The sequence below is a fragment of the Vicugna pacos genome, chromosome 2, assembly GCF_048564905.1.
Source record: "Vicugna pacos chromosome 2, VicPac4, whole genome shotgun sequence".
Classification (NCBI taxonomy): domain Eukaryota; kingdom Metazoa; phylum Chordata; class Mammalia; order Artiodactyla; family Camelidae; genus Vicugna; species Vicugna pacos.
This window is the reverse complement of record NC_132988.1, coordinates 76973863-76990568: the sequence shown is the minus strand read 5'-3', so window position 1 is coordinate 76990568 and position 16706 is coordinate 76973863. Positions and strand designations below refer to the sequence as shown.

Genomic DNA, 16706 nt, shown 5'->3' with positions numbered 1-16706 from the left:
TCTCGGCATTGTTATTACTTACCGTCTAATGAAGATACTAAAGAAAAGAGAATTATCCAGAGAGCAGATGGTCAAACATGATTTTAAAAAGTGGGGGAGGAGGAATGGCATAGAAAAGCCCCAACTTGAAAAACCAACTCAAAAATAAGCAGCAGTTGATTGTGAGTAAAATGAAGAAGCTTTTCTATTTCTTGCCAGCATATTTATATCAAAATGTGTAACATGGGGCCAGTTTTGTTATTTGGCATGTTTCTGGCCATTTGTAAAAAAAAAAATGTTCAGCAGCTGTTGCTCTGGGAGGCAGATGGATGGATGACATTTATGAATTGTATTTTTCAGATGGAGAAACTGAGGCACCACGTGTTTCTTTGTTTTTCCCCAACGTTCCACATCCATGAAACATCAAACTTGGAATGATAGCTCGTGAATATCTTCTTCCTTCCAGCTATATACTGCAGAAAGGAATTGCCAATAGATGAGACGGTAAAAATGGGGAGCTTTCTCTCAGGGAGGCCAGCTGAAGAGTTGTGCTTTTGTGTCTGGTACAGATGGCCAACTGGTAGTGCTTACCAGGGCTTCCCTCCCCTGCAGCCACCCGCCCTCAAGTGACAGCTTTTTGCATCTTCTTGTCTAATTAAACCACCAGCAGAGAATGCCAGTTATATGCTTGTGTGACACCTCTGAATATTAAGTAGCTTTTGTAATTAATTATATTTTGAAAGGCTCAATCCTCCATAATTAAAAAAAAACTTTGAGAATTAATAGGTTAGCATGATATATGGACTGAAAACACCATGAGCAACAACTTGGCAGTGAGGGAACAACTTTGCATCCTGTGGAGTGTCTCTGTTGATCAATCCTTGATGACCTGAATGCGTCCAATACTAACATCACGATGTGTTTCTTTTTTGGTCTATCTTCCCGTGCATCCAAGTGGAACCAATTGTTTCTGCACGGGGTAAGATATAAAAATGCAGATAACTTAAATAATTTATTGCCCAACAAGGCAGTCTGTGTCGTACAGGAGAATGGGCTGCAAGCAGCTGTCTGCCTCATATCGCCCTCTGGGTTATGACTGCAATGCCATTTAGTAACTTTTGTGTCTTTTGTGCTGGCAGCGACATTGAGGCCAGATAATGGATGCTGGCAAGATTTTGAAATCACAGACAAGGAAAGAGCGCCTTTGATCAGGTGTTCGTGTTCTCCTGTGCTGAGCTCATGGCACGGGGCAGAACTGGCCCACCCCAGAGGGCCATCCAGTATGCCGGGGCTGTCTCGGTGTGGAGCCTGCTCTTTTGCCCTTGAGGGGCTGGGCAGCTGAGGAAGCAGGAGACTTGCTGCTGGGCGATATTCTGCCTCTGGGCCTTGTATTGTGTGATTTGCTTTTTCGGTGGGGGCTTTTAAATCTTAGTCTGCAGGGTCTAGGTTGTTCAGCCAGAAGCAAATAGGAGAAGGGACGATGGTGGAGTTAGGTGAGCCAAAATGGGAAAGGGGCCATACCCACACTTATATTTAAAGGCTGTTTCCTGCCCTTTCCTTTCACTGGGTCTCATTTCTCCTTCCTTCTTCTTTCTTTTCCTTTCTTCACCCTTCCCCTTGTCTGCTTGTCCGGGTTTTGCATTTTTTGTTTCAGTGGTTGGCACCAGTATTGTTTTGCTTAGATTTCAACTTGGAGAGTAGCGGGATTATGCCTCAGCAGAACAGAATTTTAGATCTGGAAGGTATTTTAGGAGTTCTGGACCAGCCGCGGAAAATCTTGAATCTTAAAGATTCTGGGAAGATTCCAGTCTTCCTTCCAGTGGTTTGACTTTTTGTTAAATGAATCTAGGAGTGCTGTCTGGCTGAGAAAATTGGGTGTAAGGCTAATGGTTCTAAAGATAGTTATCATCATAATACTTGATATGCATTGACTGATCCACACTCTATAAACTTTGTCTTTTGATATTTCAGTTAATTTTTTAAACAGGTAATAGATCTGCATGGTTCACAGTGCAAAATCATTGAGAGATATTTAGTAACAATTTTCCCTCTCCCTTCCACTGAGTTACCACCTCCCAAAGACATAAATAATAACTGTTGTCCATTTATTGTATATCCTTTCTGAAATTTTAATGCATAAATAAGAACATATGCCTATAAACATATACATTTCCCCCGTTTCATGACCGAGTAGTAACATATTTCGCATTGTTCTTTGCTTCAGGTGTTGTTTTTACTTAATCCTCACAGCAGTCCTGTGTGGAAGGAGCTGTTATTACCCCCATTTTACAATTAGAATTAAGCTCTAGCTGGGCAACTTGCTCAGGGCAACACAGCTGGGTAGTGGAGCTGGGATAACCCCGACTGTCTAACTTGATCAGCTGTGATCTCCATCACTAGGCTGTCCTGCCTCACTGGGGCTGGTGCGGACTCCCCAGGGTTCCTGCTGATTTGCACAAGTTCCCCGGGGGCTCAGTGTAGTGCTGGCTCCTAACCGCACACTCCAGCCAACAGTTAGGGAATGTTGCAAAACTAATTCCATTCTGTGTCAGTTGGCTGGGCTTGGCTTTTCTTTCCTTTCTTCCTTCCTTCGTTCCTTCGTTCCTTCATGAGATAATGATTTTTAAAAATTGCGGTCAAATACGTATAACATAAAATTAACCATCTTAACTATTTTTAAGTGTACAGTTCAGTGGCATTCAGTACATTTACGTTATTCTGAAACCAATCTTCAGAACTCTTTTCATCTTCTTAAGCTGAAACTCTGTACTCAATAAACAGTAACTCCGCATGTCGCTTTCCCCCAGCCGCAGGTGACCTCTGTTCTCTATGAGTTTGACTACTCCAGGGACGTCACGTAAGTGGGATGATACTGTATTTGTCTTTTTGTGACAGGTTTATTTCACTTAGCATAATGTTGTCAAGTTTTATGTTTTACCCAGGTTGTAGCATGTGTCAGAATTTCTTTCCTTTTTAAGGCAGAGTAACATTCCATTGTATGTATATACCACATTTTGTTCACCCATCCATCCATTGAATTGCTTCTACTTTTTGGCTGTGGTGAATAATGCTGCTATGAACAGGGGTACTAATATCTGTTTGTGTTTCTGCTTTCAGTTCTTTTGGGTACATACCCCAAAGTGGAATTGCTGGATCATATGGTAGTTCTGTTTTTAATTTTTTGAGGAACTGCCATACTGTTCTCCATAGCGCCTGCACCGTTTTACATTCCCAGCGGTGAACAAGGGTTCAGTTTCTCCACATCCTTGCCAACATTTGTTATTTTCTTCTTGTTCATCCTTTTTTTTTCTTTTGGCTCATAATCATCCTAATGGGTGTGAGATGATATTTCTCTTATAACATTTCTTAATTCTTGTATTGGGTCCACTTGCCAAAGAATGCAGAGTTCCACCTCGGGTCTCTCTTGCAGGCCGGGACAGGCCTGTGGGGGAACGACCAGCCTGGAGGCCAAGTGAGGCTGGTGGCTCAGCTGAGTCTACCCGGTCAGACCCCTCCACCTACCTGAGCCCTTGGTGACCTCACTCTATGCTTCAGTGAGGCTGCGTCTTCTCGCTGGTTATTCCTCAGCAGAACGATTTTCTTGACCTTTACTAGAAAGACAGAATGAGCTCCCAGGATGCAGAGGAAACTTTCCCATATCGTAGGTAACTTACATTCTTCATCCATCCTTCCTGGATAGTTGCTTGCTTTGTTAAAGTGGGAGGCTGTTTAAACCTACCAATGGTTTCATTCAAAAAGCCGAGTCACAGTTAGACATCCACCATCCCCCTTTACGCTGTCCTTTGCTTTAGCCTCCCTGGGAAGAAGATGGGAATGTTTCTCTCCCACAGTGTAATACACAGGATACATCATGTCTCATGTGGACTCCCCAGGTGAGTGACTCGGTCTGGCCCTTTAGGTGACCTCTTTTTTTTGGTCCCATCTCTCAGCTGGGGGCTCTCAGGAGGTGTTTCTCAGGAATGATTAGGTGGCTTTAATCACTGAGGACCCAACTGTGGCCTCAGAGCAGTACCTGAGAGAGGTATTTGTCTGTGTTCCCAGGTGTTTCCCCGACATCTAATTCAAGGCTGAGCTGCCACTGGGAAGGAGATGGGCCACCTTCTTTTGGGTGTAATCCATTCTTAACCTGTCTTCTGTATGTCCCTGAATAGAGCCATTTTAAAAAGTGGTACTTTTTCCAAGTACAAAAGCAAATACATGTTCAAAGCAGAAAACTTGGAAAATGAAGAAGAACACACCACTATAAATGTTGTAATAACATGGAATCATAACATAGGTGCTTGTTTATTTAGAAGGTAGTGGAGTTTTCCTACACCAACAAATATTCTTTTACCATATAACTTAAATTTTTTTTGACTTTTTTTTTTTAACTTTTTCCCCATGTAACTTATTTAGTGATAAACTTCATGGCATCATATGGATATTCTATACTTTATTTAATAAGTCCTTTATTGTTGGAAATTTGACAATATCCTCTTTTGACTGTTAGGAACTTTCATGTACACTGTGGTACATATACTTACGAAACTTGAGAAAGGTCTCTTCTGCCTCATTTGATGGATAAGGAAAGTGGGTCCCACAGCATTAAGCAACTTGCTGAAGGTCACCATGGTTACCTTAATTCAACATGTAATTAATGACGGTTTTGCCTCCTTTCTGAGATGTAGTAAGTAGGTGGTGTGGTGTGCTTATCAGAATCCTTCAAGACTGGAGCCCTCATTACCCCACCTCCTCAGAGTATTGGCCGTGGACCGCTCCCAGCTGAGTCTCTCTCCCGGCACTGGCCCTTGGCTGCAGAAAGCCTCTTTACCCAAGGGCAGCTCCCATCTGATGACTGGGGTGCCTGGTTGATGCAGAGATTTAAAGGCCTGGCCCTCCAGCCCCACTGAAACAACTTGGAAGGGCCAGTAGGATCAGCTAGCTGCAGCCAGTGTTGTTCCTGCAGTGGGGCCCGATTTCTCCCTCTGCCAGTGTTGCTTCCTTCTCTCCCCTCCACGTATTGATCCTGAGAGCACTTTCTAATAAATACCCTGCATGCAAACTCCATTTCAGAGTTTGCTTTTCAGGGAACTGAACTGTGATGTTAAACAAACCTTTGGGTGATATTTTGGATCATTGAGTCTTTAAAAAAAATGTGTACCATGAAGTTTGAACTGATGTCTTATTTTTTATATACTCTTTGTAAATTTTCTTGGAGAGTAAACAGAGGTAGTCAAAGTGGTTCTGTCAGCTCAAGTTTGAATATATATAAATACAAATACATTGCATTAATAAGTGTATATAATATGTATTATATACTAATACACACATATTTCTAGTAATATTGTAGCATCTCAATAAGGACTTTAATTTGGAAAAGACATATCTTTTTTTGCTGAAATATAGTTGATTTACAATGTTGTGTTAGTTTCAGATATATAACAAAGTGATTCAGTTATACATTTTTTTCAGATTGTTTTCCATTATAGGTTATTACAAGATATTGAATATTATTCCCTGTACTATGCAGTAAATCCTTATTGCTTATCTAATTTAGGTATAGTAGTTTGTATCTGTTAATCCTATATTCCTAATTTATCCCACCTCCTCCCTTTCCTCTTTGGTAACCATAAGTTTGTTTTCTATGTCTGTGAGTCTGTTTCTGTTTTGTATATAGATTTATTTGTATTATTTTTTTAGATTCCACATATAAGTATTATCATATAATATTTATCTTTTTCTGTCTGACTTACTTCACTAAGTATAATGCTCTTTAGATCCATCCATGTTGCTGCAAGTGGCAACATATTCTTTTTTATGGGTGAGTAATAGTTCGTTGTATATACATACAGCATATCTTCTTAAGCCAGTTATCTGTTGATGGGCACTTGGGTTGTTCCCTTGTCTTGGCTATTGTAAATAGTGCTGCTATGAACATTGGGGTGCATGTATCTTTTCAAATTAGAGTTTCCATTTTTTCCAGGTGTAGGATTGCTGGGTCATATGGTAGCCCTATTTTTAGTTTTTTAAGGAACCTCCATACTCTTGTCCATAGTTTCTGCACCAAACTACATTCCCACCAACAGTGTAGGAGGGTTCCCTTTTCTCCACACCCTCTCCAGCATTTTTATTTGTAGACTCTTTTGATGATGGTCATTCTGACTGGTACAAGGTGATACCTCATTGTGATTTTGATTTGCATTTCTCTAATAATTAGCAATGTTGAGCACCTTTTTCTGTTCCTGTTGGTGATCTGTATGTCTCCTTTTGAGGTATGTCTATTTAGGTCTTCTGCCCATTTTTTTGATTGGGTTGTTTGTTTTTTCAATATTGAATTGTATGAGCTGTTTGTGTATTTTGGATATTAACCCCTTGTTTGTCACATAGTTTGCAAATATTTTCTCCCATTCTGTAAGTTGTCTTGGAAAAGACATCTTACTATTTTTTTCATTCCTTCCTTTCTCACCCAACAAATTCACAGTCTTATTAAAAATAGAAGAAAATTCCCCAAGGTTTGTGTTTGGGAAGAAGGGAGGGATGGTTGATGGGAATAAGGAGGTAATAGATATTTATGAGGTGATTTTATGGAAATTGAATCTAAGGATTAAAGAAATACAAAAAATAAAATATAGCAAATATTCATACATCTATTATACAGAATTCATATTTGCTAATAAATTGTCATATTTGATCTCATTAAATATGAAATAAAGGCAGAGCACTTGGAATTCTTCTCTTAACAGCACCATGGAGCCCCTCATCTTGTCTGCTCTCAGTGCTTGGCTGAATCACCAGCCACACAGCAGCAGATCTTTGACGCCAGAAACACCAAATGGGTAAACGTGGACAGACAGAAGAGCAGAGGATGAGCAGGGTGATGAAATAAGTGTTGAAAGCAGAACACATCTTCCCTGTATGTGGACATTCACCGTAATGGAGTCAGGAACATACAAACTGAAATCTAGACAGGGCAACTTCAGAGAACAGACCCTTTGGGAAAATAGCTCTTTTTAAATGATACAGCCCGTGGAGTTTTGAAAGTCTTCACAGTCTGTGGAGGGTGAATGGCTTGTGTAAAGGGATTCAGAATTCTTGATGAGTTCATAAATCACCCTTCATTTCCCAAACAAGTTTCCCCTCCTCCTTCCCTGTTTCTTTAAACTTATTGCCGAGTCACATGAGTCAGAGACCTGGGAATCTCCCTGGAGTTCTCCTTATCTGACACGCCCAGCTGATTTAGCCTTCTGAAGAACCGTTCAGCTCCATGCCTCCCTCTTTCTGCTTGCTTCTCACCAGTTCTCGCGTGGACTCAGAAGTCTCCTGAGTGGTCCTGATGCCGTTCATCTTGGTCCCTTACTACCTGCCCCACCCCACCTCAGAAGCAAAATTCACACCACCGCAAGCGAGGTCTTCCTAAAATGCCAATCTGGCATATCATTCTTTTTTTTTTTTTTTTTTTTTTTAGTATTTTAAAATTTGGCAATCTATATTGCCACTTTATTTTTTTTAACTTTTATTTTTCTTATTCTTTTTTTCTCTATTTTTTTGTTTTTAAAGCCCAGTATTTTATCCTTCTTTTTTTTTGGGGGGTGGGGGAAGGAGGTAATTAGGTGGTATTATTATTATTATTATTATTATTATTATTATTATTATTATTAGTACTGGAGATTGAACCCAGGGCCTCATACATGCTAAGCACACACTCTACGACTGAGCTATACCCTCCGCCTGGCGTATCATTCTTAAGAAAAAATCCTTAGCAGTTCCCCACTGCTCATAAAAATAAATCCAAGCTGCTCTGTGAGGCATTCAAGCCCTCCATCCTGGCCTCTGGCCTTCAGCTTCATGCTCCACCTCCTCAGGCTTCACACTTCATAGTCCAGTAATGCTCAACTGACTCTATCCTCTACATTGAATATTTCACACTTCTGTGCCTTTGGTCATGCCTCTTCCTTGCCTTGAACTATAATCAATCCTTGCTCCTACTACTTCAGTTGGCGAACTCCAGCTCATCCTTCAAGACTCAACATGGGTTCTTCTCCTTGAGGAAATCTTCCACAATTTCTTCCAGCAGGGCTGTCTGTCTGCTTTTATGTCTGCCGCTTAGGCTCTGGTTAAACTCTAAATCTTATTAAACTTGGCATCCCAGCGTCAAACACAGTACCTGCACTTTGGAAGTGCTTATAAATGTTTGTTGAGTGCTAGATCAGTGCAGCTGGGAAAGAGGTTGAATTCAAAACACCAGGTGGGTGGCCAGACCTAGTACTATGTGGATGACAAGTTGCTGGATGGAGCATCAGTGAGATGAGCTGGCGCATCTCCAGCATAGGGACGTCACCTCTGGTCTCCTCTCCAAGAAGGAGGCAGAAGGCTGGGCACCAAGTATGTTTTGAGTCTTTGCCAAATCTCTGAGGGCCTCTTGGGCCCGCATAGGCTAGATCACTGGATTTGGGAGAGATCATGTGAACTTCATCTCATTGCACGAGCTGAAGGGAAAGGTGGAGGTGGTGGATGGAGCAGATATCTCTGAGCGTTGCAGGAGTGCACAAGAACAGTAGCACACTTTGCTTGGAATCAGAAGCCATCTTCTTCCTCCTCCTCTTCATCTTCTTCCTCTTCCTTTCCCACTCTTCTCTTTCCTTTACTTCCCTTTTCATTTCTCTTTTTCATCTTCCTCTGCATCTTTCCTTTAGTATTGGCAGATATATTACATTTTATGTCCTACATAACCATTTACTAGTAGTGGTATAGAGAAAAAAGGGAGAGAAAAATCCTTAGAAGTGCAAAATAAATTTGGGCTTAAAATGAGAGTTGAAATTAAAGATATGACAAGTAAAGTGGTTCCTTCATTAAGCTGTGCATCACAAGCTTTAAAATCAATTGTAAATCAAGCACTTGCATTATGTGAGGCATATTGCTGTGGTGCATAAATCTAGTAACATTATTGCTGCTAAAAGAAAGTGCAAGTTCAAGATGTTGGGTTATGAACCCAAATAGGAAAATATATAGTGTTGGGTGATATGGCACAGTTTTTAATCTCCCACGGCCCCTGTCAGTCATGCATAAGATATTGAGTTTATTTGGTCATTTGTGGATCAGAATTTGCATAAAATATTTATGGCTTCTTGCGAATAGCTTGCGAAGCTAAAGACAAATGCTGAATGTCAGATACAGATACTTGCTGTATCACAAGTAAAACCACCAGCGGTAGAATAAAACCACAGCAGAGTTTTCATGCTGTTGAACTTACAGTGTTTTTACTTGAAGGGGTTGTTTTCTGTGTTTAGTTTAAAATATGTTCACATGCCAGGACATCATTTCAGTCTCTTTAATCATGGTTTCTCACAACATGGGCCTTTGACCTGAGTTAGAATAACCTGAGTGCTTGCTTTGGTCCAGATTCTTGGGACCCCTGCTCAAATCTACAGGATCAGAATCCCAGACGGTGGGTGCTGGGGCTCTGCCAGCCATCAGTGCCCATTTCCTGCGCACATCCATGCAGAGCCTGCTGACCGTGCGTTCGGAAAGTGATGCTTAGTGTCCGACCGGTGTCGACTGAAGTGATGAAACATCACGTCAGCTCTAAATCATCTTGGATGGGAGATGTGGTTTGTTGTCAGAAATTGTTGAATTAGAGTCAGAAATTGTAAATGATACCATTTATGTCCCACAAATGGCAAATCTGGTGAGCTTCGAGGAGCCGACCTAGCGACGGGCAAGGGCTCGGGATGGCCGTGGGAAGCCCTTCCCTGCTGAGATGACAAAGCTGTGGCTTGAACAGTGCCTGTGACCCTGGAAGGGCCCCTGCCTGAAGGTCTTAACCACAATTGTATTTGGCTGCCTGACTCATGCATGGGAGGTTTTTTTTTTTTTTCTCCCCAGTGTGTAATCCTGACCTTGAGCAAAACCGCACAGGGAAATAGTCTGTTTTGTAGGCTGTGAATTGCATCCAAGCCACAGCCAAATTTATCTGCTGCTCTGTACAGCTCCTGAGCCTTGAGCTAGACAGCACTTCTGCCACTGCAGGGGAGCAAGTCTGCAGTAAAGCTCCAGGGCCAGATGCATGGGCAGCAGGCTGGGCATATCTTTGCGCCTGGAACAGAAAGTCGTATCATGATCCCTCTTTGTGGCATTCAACCCATTTGATGGTATCCCAGAAATGTTGAAACATATTTTCCTGCTCTGATATGGAACTCCCTCTTCTGATAACCTAGAACGTCACTATATCTTTCTGTCCCTATCAAAGTAATTCCTAATAAAGTATATCTTTGAAAATGCACCCTCCATTTTACTTAATAGAAGCATTACTGTTTGTGATAAACTCACATGGCATCTTGGAAAAGGATATTGCATTTTTCCCAAGAATTTTCCAGGTTACTCTAGAATAGGGAGTATATGAACATTCACTACTAATTCTAAAAGCAGTTGTTTCTCTATCGAAACCCCCAGATTTGTCATTATTGGATCCAGGGGTTGTGGCTCACTTATTTGGGCTCTGGGTGTTCCTGTCTGGCTACAAATTAACACGTTTGCGGTGCCCTGGAGGACCTGAACATGCCACTGTCTTGACCTCACAGAGAGCCCAGCAGCTCTGCCACGGCGCCCTTCTAGGTTGGAACCTTCCTGCAGACTTAGGATTGTCATGCTTGTAACACATTTCTGTGGGCCCCAGTGGGGCTGCCCACGCTTAGCTGAGAGGGAGGAGAAAGTAAGGCAGAGAGAGCAGAGGGCTTCTAATCAGGATCTCTGATAGTTCTGCCCATTGGTTCCTGGCTTCTTGCTTTTATCTCTGACTATCCAGACTCTGGACCTTGTGTGTTCAGAGCTATGGCACCTACCAGTGCCTCCCAGCCTTAGCCGACCTCTCTTTGGTGCACCCTTTGTAAGACTGGTTCTTGCAGCCTCACTCACCTGCCCTTGCCTTTCTTACCTATAGGTAGTATCTGTTCGATCCCCACCTGGCAAAACAGGCCCCTGGTACTGACCCCTCCCGGCTCTCTGAATCGTGTTTCCACTGGAAACTAGAATTTATCCAGACCTTGACTTAAGCTCTCTGTGGACAGGCATTACGTTGATTTGCTCTCTTCTGTATTTCCTGTGGCAGTTACTCAATAAATGCTGGCCAAATGTTGAATGAAGCTGTGTAAGGACTCTTGACATTTTAAAAAGTAAGTATAAATGATAGGATTGGGGACCTGGAAGGAAAATTATTTGAATAAAGAACATGAAAGCTGTGATTCTGTTTCTCTGGTTCACAATAATTCCTGTAGTTCCCTCTGTTATCAATAGATATTTCCCATATGCTTTTCAGATTTTAGAAATAACAGGTAAAATTTGCTTTGTTGGTCCAAGATACTGACCTAGTAGGATTTCTTCCCTGTAACGCGAACTGTGCACAGAAGAAGGGCAAAGAACTTCTCCAAATCAGGGACTTATACGGAACGGTTCTGGAGTCTGAAATTTACAAGAGGCCACTATAATTAATATTCCAGACTCTGAGACAGATACTTTTCTTCCCCTCCTCCCCTCCCCGCCTTAAACTCACATATCATATAAGCCAACTTTTCCACCAGAAATTCTTGATACATGGTATTGAACCAGAATGGAGTTATTAAGACTCTTTTTAATCTCAATTCTTATTTGTTATAAAATAATAAGAAAAATCACTTATGATTGCACAGCCTTACTAAATCAACCTCTTGCCTCTATGTTTCATCAAATTGGAATATTAGTGTCTTATCTGAATTAAAGCCCAGGCTGCACCATCAGGGTGCCAGTTCATCTTGTTATTTATTTAATTTTTAACTCTGACTTGGCCAGTCTTCTCAGTGGTCATTGCAGCTTGTCAAATGAACTCCTGGGGCTGATATCACTAGGAAGAATTTGCATGGCCTGTTCTTTTAGAAAATTTTATTTTTCTTAAATAGAAGGAACTAGATAAAGCACACAGATCCTTAAGACAAAGCCAAAATCTGGATAAGAGTTTTTATGTAGCTTTTAAAAGAGTAGAGTGTACCTCAAGATCGGAAGAGCCCCATGAACTCTTAAGTGGGTCTCTGCTGTGTGTTCATGAGGAGGAAAGATGGCTGGAAAAGGGATTCTCGCATCTGACCTAAGGACAGCTTTAAGAGACCAGCATCATGGCAGCAATTAGCACTGGTACAGAGCCATAAGAGCAGATGTTTCCTCCTCTGAGTCCTTCTGCAAGCTTGCGACGTAGATGGACGTGCAAGATAGTTCACTAATGTCATCTTCTGTATGAGAAATGGATGCTCAGAATGTTGCTAAGTCTTACTAAGCAAGTAAGTGGCAGAGTTGAGAATCAAACCTAGGTCTTTTGACCATAAATATTGCTCCTTTTGACATACTAGCTTGGAACAGTGACGCTTACATGTTCTCTTGGAGCTAAGAGCAGGCCAACTAATTGCCTTTACCAAGGATTGCCTGAAGACTGGGGTTGGTGTGAGCTATTTGCTTCTCACCCAATTTTGGTTTTGATTTCTTCCCTTAATATTTTTTCAGGATGATTTCCCTAGCATACTGTTGCTTATTAGTCCAAGTTTCTGAATAAATACTGGAATTTACCTACCTGGAATGTATTCAAATAAACTAATATCTTTGATATAAACATAAGTCACTACAATAAAGAGAAATTTGAAGCATGAACGTCAAGGGTTTTGGTTTATGTTCTCTGGCTGCTGTAGACCTGGAATGTTGGGTCTAAACGGTGCCGTAAATCATTCTATCTCGACAGGAAGTAGAATGGAAACCTCATGGAACTGCCAAGATATATGGTTTTCCTTTAAATGCCTCATTGATTATGGGTTTTGCTTCTTTTCTGTGGGAGAAAGAGACATTAAAGCAGATTTATTCCATTGGTAATTCTTGATTATACCTCTCCACAAACCATTACCTGCAATTCTGAATTCCAAAAAGTTTTGATAATCCTTATTTTTTTCCCTATAGGTTTAGTGCAGACTTACTTGGTGGAAGTACCAGAAATGAGACTATTTCTAATCTTTATTTATCTCATTTAATGTGGATATTTATGTATTTTGTCTAGAAAATATATGCTGCCCAGATCTTGTTTAGTATATTACCTGAAGTATGTTTGCACCATAAAATCTTAAAAATTCTCAATTCTGAAATAAGTTTAGCCCCAAGAGGTTCAGATAAGGGACTATAAACCTCTTCTCAAGAAGAGAAGGGAGAGGTGTGAATAACACAGAGTAACGGAGAAGCACAGGCGAGGCGACAGTGCCTTACACCCACACTGGTGTCCTCCCTGATAGAAGATCACACATCTCCATCCTGTTGAACTCATGCACACCCATGTGATTGATTTTCTTTGGCAAGTAAAATGTGAGCAGAAGAGAAGAGATGAGTCATGTCCAGGCAAAGTTTTAAGAGCCAGTGTGCAGCTCCCCATTCTCTTTCTTCCTTCTGCCATGAGCTCAGCAGCGTTCCAGATGAAGGCTGCGGTCCATCAGCTTGGATCTCCAGGGAAGCCTGGCACGGAACTGTGGCTGATCTGCACTGTCGATGTAATGTGGATGAGAAAGAAACCTTTGTTGTTGAAGCCTCTGCAGTATCACCTAGTCTATCTTCACTGATGCGTGCAAAATCAGTGCCCTCTGGGATGGAGCCATCCATTAATATAGCATCTGTGGGCACCGACGCTGTTAACGACCAATAGTCAGTGTCCTCTGGGGGTCTGCAGTCCAGTTATACAGGTAGATAGTTAAGAAAGAGATACCAAGTCTGGTCTGGCCTGCCACAAGGCTGTGCTCTCTCCTCCACCCCAGTGCTGGTTTCCATATCTGGGCTCAAGGCCAAATGTCTCCTGACTTTATGTATCCAAACACATGCTGGGAGATTAATGCACATTTTCTCTTCATTGGATTTAACAAATTGCATAGGTATTTCCTACTTATTATAATAAATTAAACAACACAAAAGTATATAAAGAAAAAGTTTATTCTCTTCTCTCTCTTCTGTAAATGGTATGTGTCCTTCTGTAGCTTTTTATGGGCTCGGCAAATATATATAGATACATAGGATCATTTAAAAATATTATCCTACCGTGAACATTACTCTGCCAAGGACATCTAAGCAATTCAGTTATTAGCCCTAAATAGACAATTAATTTAATGTTTAATCTTTAATAGCTTCTTTTACTGAATGCTTACTATGTCCAACTCAGTCTTGTAAACGCTTTATTTAGTCCCTTTGTGAACCCTGTGAGGTGGGTACTAATGTTATCAGCATCTTCCATTTCCAGAGAAAACTGAGGTTAAAATAAATTGAGTAGTTTGTGAGAGTCACACAGATCAGGAAGCGGAGGATTGAGCAGCTCAGGCAGTCTGACTCACATTCCATGTCTCTAACCTCCAAGTGGTATCACTTCTACAATTGCATAATAGTCCATGAATGCATTTATTCAAGCATTTCCCCATTGATGGAGATTAAGGTAATTTTCTTTTTTCCTCTTTTTATTTTGCTACTGCCAACAATGTTGAAATAAACAACACTAAAATATACACTGGTGCACCTTTTTTTTTTTTTCCCCTGTTGAAAGAGCCCCACGTTAATTTCTTCCTGTACCTCATTTGGGAGAACACTACCAACTCTGGCAATCTCAGTCCTGGTTAGGCAGGGGGTCCTGGTGCCCATAATTCGTATTCCAATAACCAGTTAGGAATTCTGGCTTCACCAGTTTCTCTGAACCCTCTACATATCTTTCCAGTACAGGCCGAGTGGAGAGAGGCCTGTTTAAGTCAATGCAGCTTACATTTAGAAACAGGAGGCAGTGAACTGTAAGGGATTATCTTCTCCTAGATGTGTCAGATGCAATCACACAGCATAGATTTATGAAGCGGAGTGAAATATTTGTTTTGATTGCTCACTGATTAAGAATACACTCTAATGCACACTCTTGACAGACATCTAGGGCAACTACCCTTACTCTAAGAATCTGGGTCAGGGATGCCCAACTTCTAATTCAGCAGTCTCATTTCATTAACGGATTATGCAAAGAAGCCTCAGATGGGTCTGTACAACTGGCTGCTTCCTCTCCAGTATTTAATACTGCAGGGGCTCCAGCACTCGCCAGTGTTACTGCCCGCAGATCTGTAATGTCTTCCTTGTCATCGTTCAGCAGAATTAGGAAAAGCAGTTGGGGATCTTATGAAAAACGAACGCACCATATGAAAAGTGGACATATAATTTAGTAACTAACAGTTCATGAAGGGATTTGGGGTAAAGTGTTAGACAAAACCCCGCATGTTGGAGATGCTTAAAAGTGAGGTTTTGTAAAAGCTGGACAATTCTTTAAATGGAAATGGTTAAAAATCTCAAGAGGTATGTTTTAAATTTTAATCTAGAAGCACTGCAGGGTAGGTATTTATCAACAGATTGCTACAATGTGCTACCATATGAAAATTGGACAGTAAAACACCTTTGGTTATTTTGAGTTAAATTACCCAGTGAAATGCAGAGAGAAGTCGTAGCATAAATTGGGAGATCTCGTGTTTGTGGCTAGGTAGCGTATTTCTGTGTAGGGTAGGGGTTAGTCGTGGATAAGCATGGGATCTCCTTACATTTTTTTTTAAGTACAGTGTAGGCTTTAGGGTAACCAGTTATTAATGTATAGAGTTTGTGTTTGAAAGAAATGCATTCAAGATCTTTAAAAATTGACGATTACATGTGTAAGAACTTAAAAAGCAAAACATCTCATCATCTCTGTCCTGAAGTGTCACTGTGTCTATTTCTTGCCTCCGCAGCCCTCTCATTTCTGTTTACTCAGGAACGTTTAAGTCTGAAGCCTCACCCTCAAGCATACAGGACACAAGCCTCAATCCATTCTTTGCTCTGTTCGTGCAGGGGTGGGAAATGTTACAGGTATTTTAACCGATCCACATTATCTTGAATACCACTGTTTTCACCGGCAAGAGCCTGTTTCTACATCCTTGGTGCTGAGATGTTGCTGATTTCAGCAAAGGAACTCTATTTCTGAAATTCTCTATACTCATTAACAAAAGCATAGGTGAGGACCAAGGAATGAATACCTGAAGTGCTCATCGCGATCCCTTTGGGGTGTGGGCTTTTACCCCACGAACGTGGGTTCCTGGTTAGGACAACCAACTGCTCCTCAAATAAAGCTGAAATCAACTAACACATTATTGGGTCCCCTTGTCTATGCTGAAGATTTTAAACTTTGTTTTAAAAACAGAGGTACTGAGGATTGAACCCAGGACCTTGTGCACTCTAAGCACGCACTCTACCACTGAGCTATATCCTCCCCCCGCTCACCATGCTGAAGATTTTAAAGTAAATTGTGGATGTTTATCTGTGATGGACCTGTGCAAGCCCTTGAACTCAGCTACTCTCCATCTTATTTCTTTCTATGTTTATTCAGATTCTCCTTTGGCCACGTACTTATTCCCATGTCTAGCTCAGCTCCTGCCCCAGTTTCACACGTGGTGACAGTTCCCTCTGTATACCTAAAAGTGTAAAAAAGTATGGTTACTTTCCTGAGTGATCATTTAGGTTACTTTACTTACTGCTGCTGTGTGCTAAATGCAATTAAGTTTTCACCTGAACGATTTAAAGCTCTGCCAAAAGAGAGGAAAAAATGAGAAGTTTCCCTGTGGTTTGAAATGAGTGCCTTCCCGCTTAGTCCTCTGCAACAGGGCCTGCTGCCCTGCGTGTGGGTCTTTCCCCTCATG

General features: G+C 41.3%; 1 long non-coding RNA gene across 3 annotated transcripts in view; it reads left to right on the top strand.

Moving 5' to 3' along the window:
* Positions 1-16706, top strand: part of LOC140687040 (uncharacterized) — a 126766-nt gene that overhangs the window by 108574 nt on the left and 1486 nt on the right. For 2 of the 3 annotated variants that reach the window (XR_012061066.1, XR_012061064.1), the window contains one exon: positions 340-662. This is a non-coding gene — a long non-coding RNA (uncharacterized lncRNA). Of the gene's footprint in view, positions 1-339; positions 663-16706 lie in introns of those variants that run through there. The other variant, XR_012061065.1, reaches the window with a different exon arrangement.